The sequence below is a fragment of the Paralichthys olivaceus genome, chromosome 5, assembly GCF_024713975.1.
Source record: "Paralichthys olivaceus isolate ysfri-2021 chromosome 5, ASM2471397v2, whole genome shotgun sequence".
NCBI classification, from domain to species: Eukaryota; Metazoa; Chordata; class Actinopteri; order Pleuronectiformes; family Paralichthyidae; genus Paralichthys; species Paralichthys olivaceus.
Window position 1 is genome coordinate 21,390,820 of NC_091097.1, and position 22,335 is coordinate 21,413,154.

Here is a 22,335-nt window from a genome sequence, read left to right on the forward strand (position 1 = left end):
CTAATTTGTCCCTGCTCCCTTTTTTGTAAATTATACTAACTAGCCCTATTGTCATGCTTTGTGGCATCTCTCCCTTCTCTTCTATATACCTAAATAATCTATCTAACACTGGCACTAATTCTTCCTTAAACTCTATATAAAACTCTCCTATTATCCCATCTATCCCTGGACTTTTATTCCTGCCTAACTCATCTATTGCTTTCCCTATCTCTCCCTTAGTTATCTCTCCTTCACATCCCTCTCTATCTTCATCACTCAGCCTAGCTTCCATCTTTTCAATCACCTGCCTGCTACTCTCCTCATCTACTTCTTCTTTCTTGAATAACTCCCTATAGAATTCTCCTACTCTTTCCACTATCCCTACAAAGTCAGTTATTCTTTCCCCTCTCTTTCCCTCCACTTGCTCAAAATAATTATTCTTTTGCCTTACCTTCTCTAGCCCTAAGAAATAACCTGTACATTTTTCCCCCTCTACTACATCTCTTGCCTTACTTCTAATTATTGCTCCCTTGCACTTTCCCTGTTCTATCTCTTTCAGTTCCTCTTTCTTCTTGATATATTCCCCCAAATCATACTTGCCATCCTCCTCAGCTTTCTTTTCCTCTTCTCTCAACTCCTCTTTTAACTTTTTTTCCTTCTCTCTCTGTGTTTTCCCCCTCTTCCTACTGTGTTTTATGCTCATGGTCCGTACTCCCTCTTTTACCCCTTCCCACCACCTCCCTATATCTTCCTCATACATCCTGTCATCCTTCTCCCACCTTATGTATTCTCTCACTTCTTTTTTATATTTTTCATCTCTCAGCAACTCTCCATTCATGCACCACAGTCCCCCTCCTCTTCTCTCTGTTTCCCTTCCTATTGTAAATTTTAGCACCTTGTGATCACTAATAGTTGTGATTTTGTAATCTATACCACTTATCCTTTCTGCTATGCCCTTTGTGCTCAATACTAAATCTATCCTACTCTGTTTTAATTTTCCTTCACCACTTGCATTCGTGAGTACTCTCTCCCCTCAGGATTTCTTTCTCTCCATACATCACTCAGTCCTTTCACACTTTTAATCTTTTCTAACATTCCTCTCGATGTATCATTCTTAAAACACATGTTCTCCGCCACATCCAATTTCCCACACCACACATTGAAGTCTCCTACTATCATACAGTTGCCATCACACATTGTTCCCATTTTTTCAAACATCCTCTTTCTCTCTTTCTCCTCATTTGGTGCATGCACATTTATCAGTTTTATATTTTCATTCCTATATTCAAATTTTATCCCTATCATCCTGCCATCTTCCCCATCGTCACACTTGCTCACATCCTCTATCACTCCTCTTTTTATTAAAATCGCTACCCCCCCTGCTTCCCCATAACCATTGCTTGCATACACATCTCCCAGCCATTCCTTCTCCACTTCTCTCATACTCCTTTCATCCCAGTGTGTCTCCTGGATACATATTATGTCACTTTTCCCCAATCCATACATCTGTTCTCTCTTACTTTTATTTCTTAGCCCTCTTGCATTAATTGATATTATTTCAATCATTATTATTATTAGGATGCTTAGTTTCATTTTTTGTTCTTATTTTTGCTTTTCTTATTCATCCTATTGTGCCTCTCTGTATTCTGTCGCTTCCTAATTTGCGTTATTTTCTCAGACAGTTCCATATCAGTTTCGGAATCTACCGTCTGTGACGCGTGTGACTCCTCACCGGCCTCTGTGGGAGTCGCTCCGTCCGTCACTTTCCTCCTCTCCCCCGTCTTGTCTTTTCCTCGCCTTTTCTCCTCCTTCTCCTCCGTCTCCATGCCTGCCTTGTCCGCTCCGTCTTCCTTTCCTTCCGTTTTGTCCTTCTCCTCTGCCGTCGCCGCCCGCATCTTCTCTCCTCTCCTCCTGCCTGTGTCCACCTCTGCATCCTTTCCTTGCCTTTTCTCCTCGGTCTCCGGTTCTGCCTTGTCCGCTCCGTCTCTCCTTCCTTTCCTCGTCACCTTCCTCTCCGCCGGCTCCCTCTCTCCTCTCTCCTTGTCGGCGTCCACCTTCACCGCCTCCTCCGTCGCTCCATTCTTTTCCTCTCTCCCGTCGTCCTTCTGCACCTCTCCTGCTCCGCTCGTGCTCACCGGTCCCTCCTCAACTCCCTCGTCCACACTCTCCATGTCCTCCGTGTCTCTGTCCTCGCTGTTTTCACTCTCGCTCCCATCTCCGCTCTCATCCACCTCACTTTTTTCTCCTTCCGCCTCACTTTCCTTGCAGCTGCAGTTCTGATTTAGGTTTTTACACATCTCACATCTTTTCTTCCCTTGGCTGCACTCCCTAGCAAAGTGTCCCTGAATTCCACATCTATGGCACTGGAACTCAGGGCACTCCCTCATTATGTGCCCTGGTTTAATGCACACCCTGCACACCTTCACCTGCTTATCATGTAGCACCCTGAAGTACTCAGCTCCCAGCGCTGTGTCAAATCTAGCGGAATACGGCAGTGATTGTATTTGATTATTGAATTTCACTTTCAGGAACCTTGTCCCATCAGCTACATTTGTCCCTGGCCACATCCTTCTTTTAATGGGAGATACTGCTGATACTCCCCAGAGTTGTAGCTTTGCCAGTATGTCCCTGTCCTCAATATAAAATGGCAGATTCATGAAAGACACTATTAGCTCGTCATTTACTAGCTCTCTGACGTGCACCCGATTCTCCCCAATCTTAAAGCCTTCCATGAGCCTGTCCTTTCGGATGGCTCATCGTCATTCCATATTTTTTTTTCGGTTATCTGTCGGCACGCCAGTAGCCCTCCACACAGCTCGCGTACGCAACGCATCAGCTCCATAGCCGTGTCCTCGCCCTCCATCTCTACCATCACTGTCTGCTCCCTGTGGTTCCTCTCATTTATTTTGCAGCACTTACCCTGCATCAGCTCCGTCTCTCCACCGCTGTCACCTCCGTGGGTGTCAGCGGTTAAACGCTCCGTGCTTGTCTCTGCCATTGTCTCGGGAGCACTTCCTAGCAGGCTACGATTCCCCCTCACAGTGCGTCACTGCCGCGGGGGACACACACATACACACAACAAGACTATCACAACACTAATGTCCGGTTGGATTTACATATATGAGGTAGAAAAATAGGGAATGTAGAGAGAGAACAAGAAAAGCTAGAAAAGAGAGAGAAAAAAAAAAAGTAAAATAGTTCCTCCGCAGCCACCCGTGGTGGCTTGCTTCCGGGTCGCTGGTTGATGTCGTCACTCCGTGGTGCGTTCAAGGGCGTGTTCAGGGTGGTATGGCCGTAAGCGATTAACTCCACCCACAATACCTCCTTTATACATGTGAATCATCACCATCATCAATGGTTCTTCTGTTGCTTTGCAACCATAGCATCTTGAGGTGTGGGTGGGCGGGAGGGTCAATTGTTCCAAAATCAATCTCAAGGTGCAATTTTGTCATATCGTTGCAAGAAAAAAATCATTACAATTTTCAAAAATGACCTTCAGCAATATTGTCAGTGTTTCATATCCAGTTGTTTCCCTGATGCAGAGTAAACTCCCTGCTCTTTCATCGATCTCTCCAAATAAGACAATTTGAAAATGATATGTTAATAAAAAATGAATAAAGTAGTGTTTTGATTAGAAACAAATCTGATGAATGCTCACTTTCACCTTTCAGTGATGATGTGAGGGTTCCATATTCTTTTTTCCTTTGATGAACAGTCTTTCCTGCTTTTTCCAAGAGGTGTCTCCTCTGAAGCAGCAGCAACAGCGCCCTCTGCAAAGAAAAGTCTAAAAAGCTTACAGCACCTGGTATTCCCAGGCAGTCTTCCATTCAAGTACTAACCAGGCCCGACCCTGCTTAGCTTCCGAGATCGGACGAGATCGGGCGTGTTCAGGGTGGTATGGCCGTAAGCGATTAACTCCACCCACAATACCTCCTTTATACATGTGAATCATCACCATCATCAATGGTTCTTCTGTTGCTTTGCAACCATAGCATCTTGAGGTGTGGGTGGGCGGGAGGGTCAATTGTTCCAAAATCAATCTCAAGGTGCAATTTTGTCATATCGTTGCAAGAAAAAAATCATTACAATTTTCAAAAATGACCTTCAGCAATATTGTCAGTGTTTCATATCCAGTTGTTTCCCTGATGCAGAGTAAACTTCCTGCTCTTTCATCGCTCTCTCCAAATAAGACAATTTGAAAATGATATGTTAATAAAACATGAATAAATTAGTGTTTTGATTAGAAACAAATCTGATGAATGCTCACTTTCACCTTTCAGTGATGATGTGAGGGTTCCATATTCTTTTTTCCTTTGATGAACAGTATTTCCTGCTCTTTCCAAGAGGTGTCTCCTCTGAAGCAGCAGCAACAGCACCCTCTGCAAAGAAAAGTCTAAAAAGCTTACAGCACCTGGTATTCCCAGGCGGTCTCTCATTCAAGTACTAACCAGGCCCGACCCTGCTTAGCTTCCGAGATCGGACGTGTTCAGGGTGGTATGGCCGTAAGCGATTAACTCCACCCACAATACCTCCTTTATACATGTGAATCATCACCATCATCAATGGTTCTTCTGTTGCTTTGCAACCATAGCATCTTGATGTGTGGGTGGGTTGGGGGGGTCAATTGTTCCAAAATCAATCTCAAGGTGAAATTTTGTCATATCGTTGCAAGAAAAAAATCATTACAATTTTCAAAAATGACCTTCAGCAATATTGTCAGTGTTTCATATCCAGTTGTTTCCTTGATGCAGAGTAAACTCCCTGCTCTTTCATCGCTCTCTCCAAATAAGACAATTTGAAAATGATATGTTAATAAAACATGAATAAAGTAGTGTTTTGATTAGAAACAAATCTGATGAATGCTCACTTTCACCTTTCAGTGATGATGTGAGGGTTCCATATTCTTTTTTCCTTTGATGAACAGTCTTTCCTGCTTTTTCCAAGAGGTGTCTCCTCTGAAGCAGCAGCAACAGCACCCTCTGCAAAGAAAAGTCTAAAAAGCTTACAGCACCTGGTATTCCCAGGCAGTCTTCCATTCAAGTACTAACCAGGCCCAACCCTGCTTAGCTTCCGAGATCGGGCGTGTTTTTTGTTTTTTTTTCTTTTATTATCAAAAATAGTTTACATTTACATTTTATGCATATTTATGTACATTACATTTAAACACATTTTGTAATATGTCATCCCGTTTCCAGGCCTGTACATTTTACTTGCATATTATTTACTTCACAGAAAAACACACAAATCAATAAATTAATAAAATCAAAATCGAATCATAAAAATAAACATCCCTTTTAACCAAAATTCATTCTCACCTCATTCACATCTCCATTTATTATTTCAATAATAGTACTTTCATCCACAAATCCTTTTCTGAACTCGTCTTCTGCAATATAGCCCCATATCTGTCTCACATCTCTTTCTGTTACGTTTTTAAAAACAGTCCATACATCACCAATCCTTTTCTCGTAGTGAGCCTTGTTCCTTCTTATTTTAACTGCATACCTTGCATGGCTCAGTACATAGTTCATAAGGTTTACATTGCATCCCTTCTTTCTTTCATTCACACCAAACAGCCACAGCTTCTTCCATTCCATTCTCTCTGCCCATTCCCCTTTCCAACATTTATTGATTAATTTCTTTATTTTTTCAAAATATCCCCTTAGTTCTTTGCATTCAACAAACTCATGCATACATGTTTCCACTCCCTCCCCACATACATCACATTCCTTTTCAACTTTGCAGTCAAACTTACTTATTATTAGATTATTAAAAATCCGGTTGTGCCTTAGCATGAAATCAAAGTGTTCGCATTCAATGCTATTCCATTTCACTCCCAGATTCTCCCATATGCTCTCCACATCCATTCCATTCATAACTTTGATCCATACTTTCTCTGCAGCCGGTCTCCTTATCTCTTTCCCTCTCATACATTTATAAAACACTCTGGTTTTCACATTTGCCAGTCTCACCTTGCATTCTCCTTCTCCCACATACATCTCTATTTTATCTTCCCCCCTCACCTCGCTCTCTCTCTCAATCATTTCCATCCATTCTTTAGGCATTGCTGTCTTTATTTTCTCTATTACTCCTTTTGCTGTGCCCAGCCATATTTCCTCCCCATTCCCTCTAACTTCATCCACAATAACCTGTGCTCCCGTGAAACCTGGTATGTACTCATACACCATATCCCTTACCTTTCTTATCCCTGCCCTCCATATCACCCTGTTGAAAATAGTTTCTCCCTGTGCCATAATCTTTGGATTTAAAAACACTGGTTGCTCCCATACCTGTCTCACATTCTTGCATTCATACTTCACTCCTCTCAAAAACTCTCCCCATGCTCCAAGCATCTCTTTGTATATTTCAGTCGTCCCATCCATCATTCCTTTTTTTAGTTCCATGAGCAATCCACTCTCTCCGCATCCTCCACATTTATTTATTACATCTCCCAAAAACACCTTCCACACTTGATCCCTTTTATCTTTTAAGTATCTCGCCATCATTTTCACCCTTAGTGCTTTCTTTTTTCCCTCTAAATTAACTAGTTTCAGTCCCCCGTCCTCATACTCATTTTCTAGTACTTTCCTTGCTATTCTAACTCCCTTCCCTTCCCACAAAAAATCGTTTACTATCCCTTCCACCTCTTTCATCACTTTCTCAGGCACATCCATCACATTCATCACATATACCAGCCGACTCATTATGAGCGAATTTACCACTATCACCTTCCCTTTTAGTTTTAATCTTCTTTTCTTCCAAAATCCTAATGTCTTCCTGATACTGTTCACTATCCCTTCATATTGCCTGTCTCTCCCTTCCTTTCCTTTAATTCCTATATTAACTCCTAGCACCTTGAAATAATCTTTGTTTTCCTTCAATCCTGTCTCTTCCATCCCTTCTCTTGTTTCTCCAAAATACATTATTTCAGATTTTTCTATGTTTAGTCGTGCTCCTGATGCCCTGCCATACAGTCCTACGCTTTGTAATACCTCTATCACGCTTTCCTTATCTCTCACTGTCACTGTCGTATCGTCTGCATACTGTTATAGTGTGCTCTCCTTTTCACCCGGTAGCTTTATGCCTTTTATCCTCCTGTTTTGTAGGATTAGCACCGCCAACGGCTCTGCCGACAGTGAGTATAGCAAAGCTGATAGCGGACATCCCTGCCTGACTGACCTTTCCAATCTGAATTCATTTGTTATTATCCCATTGACTTTGATCCTACTGGCTGCTCCCTCGTACAATCTCCCAACCCATCCTATCATCCTACCTCCGAATCCCACCTTCTCTAATACTTTGTTTAAATAACCGTGATCTACTCTATCGAATGCTTTGTTAAGATCTAAACTGACTGCTACCCCTACATTGTTCTCCTTCATGTATGTTATTGTGTCCCTAATACTACTTACTGTGTCCGCTATGTCTCTTCCTGGTATGCTATATGCTTGTGTTTTTCCCACCACTGTCCCTATCACTTCCTTAATCCTGTTTGCTAACACCTTTGCGAATATTTTGTAGTCTCCATTTAACACTGTCAGTGGTCTGTAGTTTTCTAGTTTGTCCCTGCTCCCTTTTTTGTAAATTATGCTAACTAATCCCGTTATAATACTGTGCGGCATTTCTCCCTTCTCCTCTATATTTCTGAATAGTTTCTCTAACACTGGCGCTAGTTCTCCTTTGAATTCTATATAGAATTCTCCTATTATCCCATCTATCCCTGGACTTTTATTTCTCCCTAACCCATTTATTGCTATCTTTATCTCATCCTTACTGATCTCTCCTTCACACATCTCCCTATCCTCATCACTCAATTTAGCATCCATCTGGTTTATCACTTGCTTGCTGCTCTCAGCATCTACCTCCTCTTTCCTATATAACTCTCTATAAAAATCTTCTATTCTTTCCACTATCCCCACAAAGTCGGTTATTTTTTCACCTCTCTTTCCCTCCACTTGCTCAAAATAATTTTTCTCCTGTCTCACCTTCTCTAGCCCTAAGAAATACCCTGTACTTTTTTCTCCCTCTATAGAATATTTAGCTCTACTTCTTATTATTGCTCCTTTACATTTCCTTTTTTCTATTTCTTTTAGTTCGTCTTGCTTCCTTATGTATCCCTCAATGTCATAATTACCCCCTTCCCCTGCTTTCTTCTCTTCTTCCTCTACCTCCTCTTTTAACCTTTTCTCTCTCTCTCTCTCTTTCTTTCCCCGGTTCCTGCTGTGTTTTTTGCTTATGTTCCTTATCCCCTGTTTCAATGTTTCCCACCACCTCCCTGTGTCTTCTTCATACATACTGTCATTCATCTCCCACATTATATATTCTCTCACTTCTTTTTTATATTTTTCATCTTTAAGCAACTGACCATTCATGCACCACACTCCCCCTCCTCTTCTCTTTGTCCCCCCCCCCTATTGTAAATTTTAACTCCTTATGATCACTATACGTTGTGGTTCTATATTCTATACCTTTTATCCTTTCTGCTATGCTTTTTGTGCTTAATACTAAATCTATCCTACTCTGTTTTAATTCCCCTTTTACCAGTTGTGTTCTTGAGAACGCTCTCCTCTCTGGATTTCTTTCTCTCCATACGTCACTCAGTCCTTTCATACTTTTTAATTTTTTTAATACCTCTCTTGTTGTGTCATTTTTAAAGTGCATGTTTGTTGACACGTCCAGTTTCTCACACCACACATTGAAGTCCCCTACAATCATGCAGTTGTCATCACACATCGTTCCCATCTTTTCAATCATCACCTTTCTTTCTTTCTCCTCATTCGGCATATACACATTTACCAGCTTCATTTCCTCATTCGTATATTCAAATTTGATCCCTATCATCCTCCCATCTCCCTCATCTTCACACCTTCTCACATTCCCTATCACTCCTTTTTTTGTTAATATTGCTACACCCCTCGCATTCCCATCTCCATTATTTGCAAATACTTCTCCCCTCCATTCATCCTCCACCTCTTTCATACATCTCTCATTCCAGTGTGTTTCCTGTAAGCATATTATGTCATAATTACTCTTCCCATATATCTGATGTCTTTTGTTTTTGTTCTTTAGCCCCCTTGCATTTATTGAAATTATTGTTAACATTATTATTATTTTTACTTTCATTTTGTTATTTCCTTAGTTTTACTTTTCTTATTATTCCTCGTATGCCTCTTAGTATTCTGTCTTTTTCTTAGTTGTTTCATTTGTTCCTCTATATCCATGTCTGTTTCGGATCCTACCGTCTGTGGTGTGGTAGTCTCCTCTGCAGTCTCTGTGGGCTTAGCTCCACTCAGTGCATTCTCCGTCCTTCCTGTGTCATCCTCTCGTCGCGTTCTCCCCGGGCCTGCTTCCTCCTTTCCGTCTTGCCTTTCGACAGTCGCCCCCTTCTCTGGCCCTCTCGTCTCCTTCGTTTTGGGACCTTTCTTCTCCACCCCGTCACTCCTCCTGTCTGCCGTCCCTTCTGTCCTCACCTCACGTGCCAGCGCTCCTCTCCTCCTTCCCGCATTCTCCTCCTCGTTGTTTCCTTTCGTTCTCTCCTTCCTTTCCTTCCGGTTCGCTCCATCTTTCTTTCCGCCTTCCGTCTCCTCTGTCGGCATCTCTCCTTCCTGCTTGCCTGCATCCTCTTTCTCTGTCTCCTCCGTTTCTTTTCCGGCTCCCTCCTCCTCACTTTCCATATACTCTGCCTCCCCCTCCTCACTGCCTCCGCTCTCACTTTCTTGTCCACTCTCACTTGTGTTATCTTCTGCCTCACTCTTATTGCATCTGCATTCACTCATAAGGTTCTGGCATAGTTCACATCTCTTCTTCCCCTGCATGCATTCCCTTGCATAATGACCCTGCACTCCACATCTGTTGCAGTGAAATTCAGGGCACTCTCTCATTATGTGCCCTGGTTTAATGCACAACCTGCACACCTTCACCTGCTTATCATGCAGCACCCTGAAGTACTCAGCTCCCAGCGCTGTGTCAAATCTCGCGGAATACGGCAGTGATTGTATTTCATTATTAAATTTTACTTTCAGGAACCTTGTCCCATCAGCTACATTTGTCCCTGGCCACATCCTTCTTTTAATGGGAGATACTGCTGATACTCCCCAGAGTTGTAGCTTTGCCAGTATCTCCCTGTCCTCAATATAAAATGGCAGATTCATGAAAGACACTATTAGCTCGTCATTTACTAGCTCTCTGACGTGCACCCGATTCTCCCCAATCTTAAAGCCTTCCATGAGCCTGTCCTTTCCTTTCGGATGGCTCATCGTCATTTCATATTTTTTTTCGGTTATCTGTCGGCACGCCAGTAGCCCTCCACATAGCTCGCGTACGCAACGCATCAGCTCCATAGCCGTGTCCTCGCCCTCCATCTCTACCATCACTGTCTGCTCCCTGTGGTTCCTCTCATTTATTTTGCAGCACTTACCCTGCGTCAGCTCCGTCTCTCCACCGCTGTCACCTCCGTGGGTGTCAGCGGTTAAACTCCGCCGCTCCGTGCTTGTCTCTGCCATTGTCTCGGGAGCACTTCCTAGCAGGCTACGATTCCCCCTCACAGTGCGTCACTGCCGCGGGGGACACACACATACACACAACAAGACAATCACAACACTAATGTCCGGTTGGATTTACATATATGAGGTAGAAAAATAGGGAGATGTAGAGAGAGTACAAGAAAAGCTGGAAAAGAGAGAAAAAAAAAAAGAAAAATAGTTCCTCCGCAGCCACCCGTGGTGGCTTGCTTCCGGGTCGATGGTTGATGTCGTCACTCCGTGGTGCGTTCAAGGGCGTGTTCAGGGTGGTATGGCCGTAAGCGATTAACTCCACCCACAATACCTCCTTTATACATGTGAATCATCACCATCATCAATGGTTCTTCTGTTGCTTTGCAACCATAGCATCTTGATGTGTGGGTGGGTTGGGGGGGTCAATTGTTCCAAAATCAATCTCAAGGTGAAATTTTGTCATATCGTTGCAAGAAAAAAATCATTACAATTTTCAAAAATGACCTTCAGCAATATTGTCAGTGTTTCATATCCAGTTGTTTCCTTGATGCAGAGTAAACTCCCTGCTCTTTCATCGCTCTCTCCAAATAAGACAATTTGAAAATGATATGTTAATAAAACATGAATAAAGTAGTGTTTTGATTAGAAACAAATCTGATGAATGCTCACTTTCACCTTTCAGTGATGATGTGAGGGTTCCATATTCTTTTTTCCTTTGATGAACAGTCTTTCCTGCTTTTTCCAAGAGGTGTCTCCTCTGAAGCAGCAGCAACAGCGCCCTCTGCAAAGAAAAGTCTAAAAAGCTTACAGCACCTGGTATTCCCAGGCAGTCTTCCATTCAAGTACTAACCAGGCCCGACCCTGCTTAGCTTCCGAGATCGGACGAGATCGGGCGTGTTCAGGGTGGTATGGCCGTAAGCGATTAACTCCACCCACAATACCTCCTTTATACATGTGAATCATCACCATCATCAATGGTTCTTCTGTTGCTTTGCAACCATAGCATCTTGAGGTGTGGGTGGGCGGGAGGGTCAATTGTTCCAAAATCAATCTGAAGGTGCAATTTTGTCATATCGTTGCAAGAAAAAAATCATTACAATTTTCAAAAATGACCTTCAGCAATATTGTCAGTGTTTCATATCCAGTTGTTTCCCTGATGCAGAGTAAACTCCCTGCTCTTTCATCGCTCTCTCCAAATAAGACAATTTGAAAATGATATGTTAATAAAACATGAATAAAGTAGTGTTTTGATTAGAAACAAATCTGATGAATGCTCACTTTCACCTTTCAGTAATGATATGAGGGTTCCATATTCTTTTTTCCTTTGATGAACAGTATTTCCTGCTCTTTCCAAGAGGTGTCTCCTCAGAAGCAGCAGCAACAGCGCCCTCTGCAAAGAAAAGTCTAAAAAGCTTACAGCACCTGGTATTCCCAGGCGGTCTCCCATCCAAGTACTAACCAGGCCCGACCCTGCTTAGCTTCCGAGATCGGGCGTGTTCAGGGTGGTATGGCCGTAAGCGATTAACTCCACCCACAATACCTCCTTTATACATGTGAATCATCACCATCATCAATGGTTCTTCTGTTGCTTTGCAACCATAGAATCTTGAGGTGTGGGTGGGCGGGGGGGTCAATTGTTCCAAAATCAATCTCAAGGTGCAATTTTGTCATATCGTTGCAAGAAAAAAATCATTACAATTTTCAAAAATGACCTTCAGCAATATTGTCAGTGTTTCATATCCAGTTGTTTCCCTGATGCAGAGTAAACTTCCTGCTCTTTCATCGCTCTCTCCAAATAAGACAATTTGAAAATGATATGTTAATAAAACATGAATAAATTAGTGTTTTGATTAGAAACAAATCTGATGAATGCTCACTTTCACCTTTCAGTGATGATGTGAGGGTTCCATATTCTTTTTTCCTTTGATGAACAGTCTTTCCTGCTCTTTCCAAGAGGTGTCTCCTCTGAAGCAGCAGCAACAGCACCCTCTGCAAAGAAAAGTCTAAAAAGCTTACAGCACCTGGTATTCCCAGGTGGTCTCCCATTCAAGTACTAACCAGGCCCAACCCTGCTTAGCTTCCGAGATCGGGCGTGTTTTTTGTTTTTTTTTCTTTTATTATCAAAAATAGTTTACATTTACATTTTATGCATATTTATGTACATTACATTTAAACACATTTTGTAATATGTCATCCCGTTTCCAGGCCTGTACATTTTACTTGCATATTATTTACTTCACAGAAAAACACACAAATCAATAAATTAATAAAATCAAAATCGAATCATAAAAATAAACATCCCTTTTAACCAAAATTCATTCTCACCTCATTCACATCTCCATTTATTATTTCAATAATAGTACTTTCATCCACAAATCCTTTTCTGAACTCGTCTTCTGCAATATAGCCCCATATCTGTCTCACATCTCTTTCTGTTACGTTTTTAAAAACAGTCCATACATCACCAATCCTTTTCTCGTAGTGAGCCTTGTTCCTTCTTATTTTAACTGCATACCTTGCATGGCTCAGTACATAGTTCATAAGGTTTACATTGCATCCCTTCTTTCTTTCATTCACACCAAACAGCCACAGCTTCTTCCATTCCATTCTCTCTGCCCATTCCCCTTTCCAACATTTATTGATTAATTTCTTTATTTTTTCAAAATATCCCCTTAGTTCTTTGCATTCAACAAACTCATGCATACATGTTTCCACTCCCTCCCCACATACATCACATTCCTTTTCAACTTTGCAGTCAAACTTACTTATTATTAGATTATTAAAAATCCGGTTGTGCCTTAGCATGAAATCAAAGTGTTCGCATTCAATGCTATTCCATTTCACTCCCAGATTCTCCCATATGCTCTCCACATCCATTCCATTCATAACTTTGATCCATACTTTCTCTGCAGCCGGTCTCCTTATCTCTTTCCCTCTCATACATTTATAAAACACTCTGGTTTTCACATTTGCCAGTCTCACCTTGCATTCTCCTTCTCCCACATACATCTCTATTTTATCTTCCCCCCTCACCTCGCTCTCTCTCTCAATCATTTCCATCCATTCTTTAGGCATTGCTGTCTTTATTTTCTCTATTACTCCTTTTGCTGTGCCCAGCCATATTTCCTCCCCATTCCCTCTAACTTCATCCACAATAACCTGTGCTCCCGTGAAACCTGGTATGTACTCATACACCATATCCCTTACCTTTCTTATCCCTGCCCTCCATATCACCCTGTTGAAAATAGTTTCTCCCTGTGCCATAATCTTTGGATTTAAAAACACTGGTTGCTCCCATACCTGTCTCACATTCTTGCATTCATACTTCACTCCTCTCAAAAACTCTCCCCATGCTCCAAGCATCTCTTTGTATATTTCAGTCACCCCATCCATCATTCCTTTTTTTAGTTCCATGAGCAATCCACTCTCTCCGCATCCTCCACATTTATTTATTGCATCTCCCAAAAACACCTTCCACACTTGATCCCTTTTATCTTTTAAGTATCTCGCCATCATTTTCACCCTTAGTGCTTTCTTTTTTCCCTCTAAATTAACTAGTTTCAGTCCCCCGTCCTCATACTCATTTTCTAGTACTTTCCTTGCTATTCTAACTCCCTTCCCTTCCCACAAAAAATCGTTTACTATCCCTTCCACCTCTTTCATCACTTTCTCAGGCACATCCATCACATTCATCACATATACCAGCCGACTCATTATGAGCGAATTTACCACTATCACCTTCCCTTTTAGTTTTAATCTTCTTTTCTTCCAAAATCCTAATGTCTTCCTGATACTGTTCACTATCCCTTCATATTGCCTGTCTCTCCCTTCCTTTCCTTTAATTCCTATATTAACTGCTAGCACCTTGAAATAATCTTTGTTTTCCTTCAATCCTGTCTCTTCCATCCCTTCTCTTGTTTCTCCAAAATACATTATTTCAGATTTTTCTATGTTTAGTCGTGCTCCTGATGCCCTGCCATACAGTCCTACGCTTTGTAATACCTCTATCACGCTTTCCTTATCTCTCACTGTCACTGTCGTATCGTCTGCATACTGTTATAGTGTGCTCTCCTTTTCACCCGGTAGCTTTATGCCTTTTATCCTCCTGTTTTGTAGGATGAGCACCGCCAACGGCTCTGCCGACAGTGAGTATAGCAAAGCTGATAGCGGACATCCCTGCCTGACTGACCTTTCCAATCTGAATTCATTTGTTATTATCCCATTGACTTTAATCCTACTGGCTGCTCCCTCGTACAATCTCCCAACCCATCCTATCATCCTACCTCCGAATCCCACCTTCTCTAATACTTTGTTTAAATAACCGTGATCTACTCTATCGAATGCTTTGTTAAGATCTAAACTGACTGCTACCCCTACATTGTTCTCCTTCATGTATGTTATTGTGTCCCTAATACTACTTACTGTGTCCGCTATGTCTCTTCCTGGTATGCTATATCCTTGTGTTTTTCCCACCACTGTCCCTATCACTTCCTTAATCCTGTTTGCTAACACCTTTGCGAATATTTTGTAGTCTCCATTTAACACTGTCAGTGGTCTGTAGTTTTCTAGTTTGTCCCTGCTCCCTTTTTTGTAAATTATGCTAACTAATCCCGTTATAATACTGTGCGGCATTTCTCCCTTCTCCTCTATATTTCTGAATAGTTTCTCTAACACTGGCGCTAGTTCTCCTTTGAATTCTATATAGAATTCTCCTATTATCCCATCTATCCCTGGACTTTTATTTCTCCCTAACCCATTTATTGCTATCTTTATCTCATCCTTACTGATCTCTCCTTCACACATCTCCCTATCCTCATCACTCAATTTAGCATCCATCTGGTTTATCACTTGCTTGCTGCTCTCAGCATCTACCTCCTCTTTCCTATATAACTCTCTATAAAAATCTTCTATTCTTTCCACTATCCCCACAAAGTCGGTTATTTTTTCACCTCTCTTTCCCTCCACTTGCTCAAAATAATTTTTCTCCTGTCTCACCTTCTCTAGCCCTAAGAAATACCCTGTACTTTTTTCTCCCTCTATAGAATATTTAGCTCTACTTCTTATTATTGCTCCTTTACATTTCCTTTTTTCTATTTCTTTTAGTTCGTCTTGCTTCCTTATGTATCCCTCAATGTCATAATTACCCCCTTCCCCTGCTTTCTTCTCTTCTTCCTCTACCTCCTCTTTTAACGTTTTCTCTCTCTCTCTCTCTTTCTTTCCCCGGTTCCTGCTGTGTTTTTTGCTTATGTTCCTTATCCCGTTTCAATGTTTCCCACCACCTCCCTGTGTCTTCTTCATACATACTGTCATTCATCTCCCACATTATATATTCTCTCACTTCTTTTTTATATTTTTCATCTTTAAGCAACTGACCATTCATGCACCACACTCCCCCTCCTCTTCTCTTTGTCCCCCCCCCCTATTGTAAATTTTAACTCCTTATGATCACTATACGTTGTGGTTCTATATTCTATACCTTTTATCCTTTCTGCTATGCTTTTTGTGCTTAATACTAAATCTATCCTACTCTGTTTTAATTCCCCTTTTACCAGTTGTGTTCTTGAGAACGCTCTCCTCTCTGGATTTCTTTCTCTCCATACGTCACTCAGTCCTTTCATACTTTTTAATTTTTTTAATACCTCTCTTGTTGTGTCATTTTTAAAGTGCATGTTTGTTGACACGTCCAGTTTCTCACACCACACATTGAAGTCCCCTACAATCATGCAGTTGTCATCACACATCGTTCCCATCTTTTCAATCATCACCTTTCTTTCTTTCTCCTCATTCGGCATATACACATTTACCAGCTTCATTTCCTCATTCGTATATTCAAATTTGATCCCTATCATCCTCCCATCTCCCTCATCTTCACACCTTCTCACATTCCCTATCACTCCTTTTTTTGTTAATATTGCTACACCCCTCGCATTCCCATCTCCATTATTTGCAAATACTTCTCCCCTCCATTCATCCTCCACCTCTTTCATACATCTCTCATTCCAGTGTGTTTCCTGTAAGCATATTATGTCATAATTACTCTTCCCATATATCTGATGTCTTTTGTTTTTGTTCTTTAGCCCCCTTGCATTTATTGAAATTATTGTTAACATTATTATTATTTTTACTTTCATTTTGTTATTTCCTTAGTTTTACTTTTCTTATTATTCCTCGTATGCCTCTTAGTATTCTGTCTTTTTCTTAGTTGTTTCATTTGTTCCTCTATATCCATGTCTGTTTCGGATCCTACCGTCTGTGGTGTGGTAGTCTCCTCTGCAGTCTCTGTGGGCTTAGCTCCACTCAGTGCATTCTCCGTCCTTCCTGTGTCATCCTCTCGTCGCGTTCTCCCCGGGCCTGCTTCCTCCTTTCCGTCTTGCCTTTCGACAGTCGCCCCCTTCTCTGGCCCTCTCGTCTCCTTCGTTTTGGGACCTTTCTTCTCCACCCCGTCACTCCTCCTGTCTGCCGTCCCTTCTGTCCTCACCTCACGTGCCAGCGCTCCTCTCCTCCTTCCCGCATTCTCCTCCTCGTTGTTTCCTTTCGTTCTCTCCTTCCTTTCCTTCCGGTTCGCTCCATCTTTCTTTCCGCCTTCCGTCTCCTCTGTCGGCATCTCTCCTTCCTGCTTGCCTGCATCCTCTTTCTCTGTCTCCTCCGTTTCTTTTCCGGCTCCCTCCTCCTCACTTTCCATATACTCTGCCTCCCCCTCCTCACTGCCTCCGCTCTCACTTTCTTGTCCACTCTCACTTGTGTTATCTTCTGCCTCACTCTTATTGCATCTGCATTCACTCATAAGGTTCTGGCATAGTTCACATCTCTTCTTCCCCTGCATGCATTCCCTTGCATAATGACCCTGCACTCCACATCTGTTGCAGTGAAATTCAGGGCACTCTCTCATTATGTGCCCTGGTTTAATGCACAACCTGCACACCTTCACCTGCTTATCATGCAGCACCCTGAAGTACTCAGCTCCCAGCGCTGTGTCAAATCTCGCGGAATACGGCAGTGATTGTATTTCATTATTAAATTTTACTTTCAGGAACCTTGTCCCATCAGCTACATTTGTCCCTGGCCACATCCTTCTTTTAATGGGAGATACTGCTGATACTCCCCAGAGTTGTAGCTTTGCCAGTATCTCCCTGTCCTCAATATAAAATGGCAGATTCATGAAAGACACTATTAGCTCGTCATTTACTAGCTCTCTGACGTGCACCCGATTCTCCCCAATCTTAAAGCCTTCCATGAGCCTGTCCTTTCCTTTCGGATGGCTCATCGTCATTTCATATTTTTTTTCGGTTATCTGTCGGCACGCCAGTAGCCCTCCACATAGCTCGCGTACGCAACGCATCAGCTCCATAGCCGTGTCCTCGCCCTCCATCTCTACCATCACTGTATGCTCCCTGTGGTTCCTCTCATTTATTTTGCAGCACTTACCCTGCGTCAGCTCCGTCTCTCCACCGCTGTCACCTCCGTGGGTGTCAGCGGTTAAACTCCGCCGCTCCGTGCTTGTCTCTGCCATTGTCTCGGGAGCACTTCCTAGCAGGCTACGATTCCCCCTCACAGTGCGTCACTGCCGCGGGGGACACACACATACACACAACAAGACAATCACAACACTAATGTCCGGTTGGATTTACATATATGAGGTAGAAAAATAGGGAGATGTAGAGAGAGTACAAGAAAAGCTGGAAAAGAGAGAAAAAAAAAAAGAAAAATAGTTCCTCCGCAGCCACCCGTGGTGGCTTGCTTCCGGGTCGATGGTTGATGTCGTCACTCCGTGGTGCGTTCAAGGGCGTGTTCAGGGTGGTATGGCCGTAAGCGATTAACTCCACCCACAATACCTCCTTTATACATGTGAATCATCACCATCATCAATGGTTCTTCTGTTGCTTTGCAACCATAGAATCTTGAGGTGTGGGTGGGCGGGAGTGTCAATTGTTCCAAAATCAATCTCAAGGTGCAATTTTGTCATAACGTTGCAAGAAAAAAATCATTACAATTTTCAAAAATGACCTTCAGCAATATTGTCAGTGTTTCATATCCAGTTGTTTCCCTGATGCAGAGTAAACTCCCTGCTCTTTCATCGCTCTCTCCAAATAAGACAATTTGAAAATGATATGTTAATAAAACATGAATAAAGTAGTGTTTTGATTAGAAACAAATCTGATGAATGCTCACTTTCACCTTTCAGTAATGATGTGAGGGTTCCATATTCTTTTTTCCTTTGATGAACAGTCTTTCCTGCTCTTTCCAAGAGGTGTCTCCTCTGAAGCAGCAGCAACAGCACCCTCTGCAAAGAAAAGTCTAAAAAGCTTACAGCACCTGGTATTCCCAGGCGGTCTCTCATTCAAGTACTAACCAGGCCCGACCCTGCTTAGCTTCCGAGATCGGACGTGTTCAGGGTGGTATGGCCGTAAGCGATTAACTCCACCCACAATACCTCCTTTATACATGTGAATCATCACCATCATCAATGGTTCTTCTGTTGCTTTGCAACCATAGCATCTTGATGTGTGGGTGGGTTGGGGGGGTCAATTGTTCCAAAATCAATCTCAAGGTGAAATTTTGTCATATCGTTGCAAGAAAAAAATCATTACAATTTTCAAAAATGACCTTCAGCAATATTGTCAGTGTTTCATATCCAGTTGTTTCCTTGATGCAGAGTAAACTCCCTGCTCTTTCATCGCTCTCTCCAAATAAGACAATTTGAAAATGATATGTTAATAAAACATGAATAAAGTAGTGTTTTGATTAGAAACAAATCTGATGAATGCTCACTTTCACCTTTCAGTGATGATGTGAGGGTTCCATATTCTTTTTTCCTTTGATGAACAGTCTTTCCTGCTTTTTCCAAGAGGTGTCTCCTCTGAAGCAGCAGCAACAGCGCCCTCTGCAAAGAAAAGTCTAAAAAGCTTACAGCACCTGGTATTCCCAGGCAGTCTTCCATTCAAGTACTAACCAGGCCCGACCCTGCTTAGCTTCCGAGATCGGGCGTGTTCAGGGTGGTATGGCCGTAAGCGATTAACTCCACCCACAATACCTCCTTTATACATGTGAATCATCACCATCATCAATGGTTCTTCTGTTGCTTTGCAACCATAGCATCTTGAGGTGTGGGTGGGCGGGAGGGTCAATTGTTCCAAAATCAATCTCAAGGTGCAATTTTGTCATATCGTTGCAAGAAAAAAATCATTACAATTTTCAAAAATGACCTTCAGCAATATTGTCAGTGTTTCATATCCAGTTGTTTCCCTGATGCAGAGTAAACTCCCTGCTCTTTCATCGCTCTCTCCAAATAAGACAATTTGAAAATGATATGTTAATAAAACATGAATAAAGTAGTGTTTTGATTAGAAACAAATCTGATGAATGCTCACTTTCACCTTTCAGTAATGATATGAGGGTTCCATATTCTTTTTTCCTTTGATGAACAGTATTTCCTGCTCTTTCCAAGAGGTGTCTCCTCAGAAGCAGCAGCAACAGCGCCCTCTGCAAAGAAAAGTCTAAAAAGCTTACAGCACCTGGTATTCCCAGGCGGTCTCCCATCCAAGTACTAACCAGGCCCGACCCTGCTTAGCTTCCGAGATCGGGCGTGTTCAGGGTGGTATGGCCGTAAGCGATTAACTCCACCCACAATACCTCCTTTATACATGTGAATCATCACCATCATCAATGGTTCTTCTGTTGCTTTGCAACCATAGAATCTTGAGGTGTGGGTGGGCGGGGGGGTCAATTGTTCCAAAATCAATCTCAAGGTGCAATTTTGTCATATCGTTGCAAGAAAAAAATCATTACAATTTTCAAAAATGACCTTCAGCAATATTGTCAGTGTTTCATATCCAGTTGTTTCCCTGATGCAGAGTAAACTCCCTGCTCTTTCATCGCTCTCTCCAAATAAGACAATTTGAAAATGATATGTTAATAAAACATGAATAAAGTAGTGTTTTGATTAGAAACAAATCTGATGAATGCTCACTTTCACCTTTCAGTAATGATATGAGGGTTCCATATTCTTTTTTCCTTTGATGAACAGTATTTCCTGCTCTTTCCAAGAGGTGTCTCCTCAGAAGCAGCAGCAACAGCGCCCTCTGCAAAGAAAAGTCTAAAAAGCTTACAGCACCTGGTATTCCCAGGCGGTCTCCCATCCAAGTACTAACCAGGCCCGACCCTGCTTAGCTTCCGAGATCGGGCGTGTTCAGGGTGGTATGGCCGTAAGCGATTAACTCCACCCACAATACCTCCTTTATACATGTGAATCATCACCATCATCAATGGTTCTTCTGTTGCTTTGCAACCATAGAATCTTGAGGTGTGGGTGGGCGGGGGGGTCAATTGTTCCAAAATCAATCTCAAGGTGCAATTTTGTCATATCGTTGCAAGAAAAAAATCATTACAATTTTCAAAAATGACCTTCAGCAATATTGTCAGTGTTTCATATCCAGTTGTTTCCCTGATGCAGAGTAAACTTCCTGCTCTTTCATCGCTCTCTCCAAATAAGACAATTTGAAAATGATATGTTAATAAAACATGAATAAATTAGTGTTTTGATTAGAAACAAATCTGATGAATGCTCACTTTCACCTTTCAGTGATGATGTGAGGGTTCCATATTCTTTTTTCCTTTGATGAACAGTCTTTCCTGCTCTTTCCAAGAGGTGTCTCCTCTGAAGCAGCAGCAACAGCACCCTCTGCAAAGAAAAGTCTAAAAAGCTTACAGCACCTGGTATTCCCAGGTGGTCTCCCATTCAAGTACTAACCAGGCCCAACCCTGCTTAGCTTCCGAGATCGGGCGTGTTTTTTGTTTTTTTTTCTTTTATTATCAAAAATAGTTTACATTTACATTTTATGCATATTTATGTACATTACATTTAAACACATTTTGTAATATGTCATCCCGTTTCCAGGCCTGTACATTTTACTTGCATATTATTTACTTCACAGAAAAACACACAAATCAATAAATTAATAAAATCAAAATCGAATCATAAAAATAAACATCCCTTTTAACCAAAATTCATTCTCACCTCATTCACATCTCCATTTATTATTTCAATAATAGTACTTTCATCCACAAATCCTTTTCTGAACTCGTCTTCTGCAATATAGCCCCATATCTGTCTCACATCTCTTTCTGTTACGTTTTTAAAAACAGTCCATACATCACCAATCCTTTTCTCGTAGTGAGCCTTGTTCCTTCTTATTTTAACTGCATACCTTGCATGGCTCAGTACATAGTTCATAAGGTTTACATTGCATCCCTTCTTTCTTTCATTCACACCAAACAGCCACAGCTTCTTCCATTCCATTCTCTCTGCCCATTCCCCTTTCCAACATTTATTGATTAATTTCTTTATTTTTTCAAAATATCCCCTTAGTTCTTTGCATTCAACAAACTCATGCATACATGTTTCCACTCCCTCCCCACATACATCACATTCCTTTTCAACTTTGCAGTCAAACTTACTTATTATTAGATTATTAAAAATCCGGTTGTGCCTTAGCATGAAATCAAAGTGTTCGCATTCAATGCTATTCCATTTCACTCCCAGATTCTCCCATATGCTCTCCACATCCATTCCATTCATAACTTTGATCCATACTTTCTCTGCAGCCGGTCTCCTTATCTCTTTCCCTCTCATACATTTATAAAACACTCTGGTTTTCACATTTGCCAGTCTCACCTTGCATTCTCCTTCTCCCACATACATCTCTATTTTATCTTCCCCCCTCACCTCGCTCTCTCTCTCAATCATTTCCATCCATTCTTTAGGCATTGCTGTCTTTATTTTCTCTATTACTCCTTTTGCTGTGCCCAGCCATATTTCCTCCCCATTCCCTCTAACTTCATCCACAATAACCTGTGCTCCCGTGAA

The 22,335-nt window shown here is 41.8% G+C and overlaps 2 non-coding genes and 6 pseudogenes across 2 annotated transcripts; all 8 read right to left on the minus strand.

The window, feature by feature from the left end:
* Nucleotides 1-3,769: 3,769 nt before the first annotated feature.
* Nucleotides 3,770-3,888, minus strand: LOC138409047 (5S ribosomal RNA). Its single transcript, XR_011242368.1, has one exon. It is a non-coding gene; the product is annotated as a 5S ribosomal RNA (ribosomal RNA).
* Nucleotides 3,889-4,378: 490 nt separating this feature from the next.
* LOC138409868 (5S ribosomal RNA) lies at nucleotides 4,379-4,487 on the minus strand (annotated as a pseudogene).
* A 6,786-nt stretch (nucleotides 4,488-11,273) lies between these two features.
* On the minus strand, nucleotides 11,274-11,392 carry LOC138409049 (5S ribosomal RNA). Its single transcript, XR_011242370.1, has one exon. It is a non-coding gene; the product is annotated as a 5S ribosomal RNA (ribosomal RNA).
* Nucleotides 11,393-11,882: 490 nt separating this feature from the next.
* LOC138409372 (5S ribosomal RNA) lies at nucleotides 11,883-11,991 on the minus strand (annotated as a pseudogene).
* Nucleotides 11,992-18,773: 6,782 nt separating this feature from the next.
* LOC138409869 (5S ribosomal RNA) lies at nucleotides 18,774-18,882 on the minus strand (annotated as a pseudogene).
* Nucleotides 18,883-19,373: 491 nt separating this feature from the next.
* On the minus strand, nucleotides 19,374-19,482 carry LOC138409810 (5S ribosomal RNA; annotated as a pseudogene).
* A 490-nt stretch (nucleotides 19,483-19,972) lies between these two features.
* On the minus strand, nucleotides 19,973-20,081 carry LOC138409373 (5S ribosomal RNA; annotated as a pseudogene).
* A 490-nt stretch (nucleotides 20,082-20,571) lies between these two features.
* Nucleotides 20,572-20,680, minus strand: LOC138409374 (5S ribosomal RNA; annotated as a pseudogene).
* Between the last annotated feature and the right edge of the window lie 1,655 nt (nucleotides 20,681-22,335).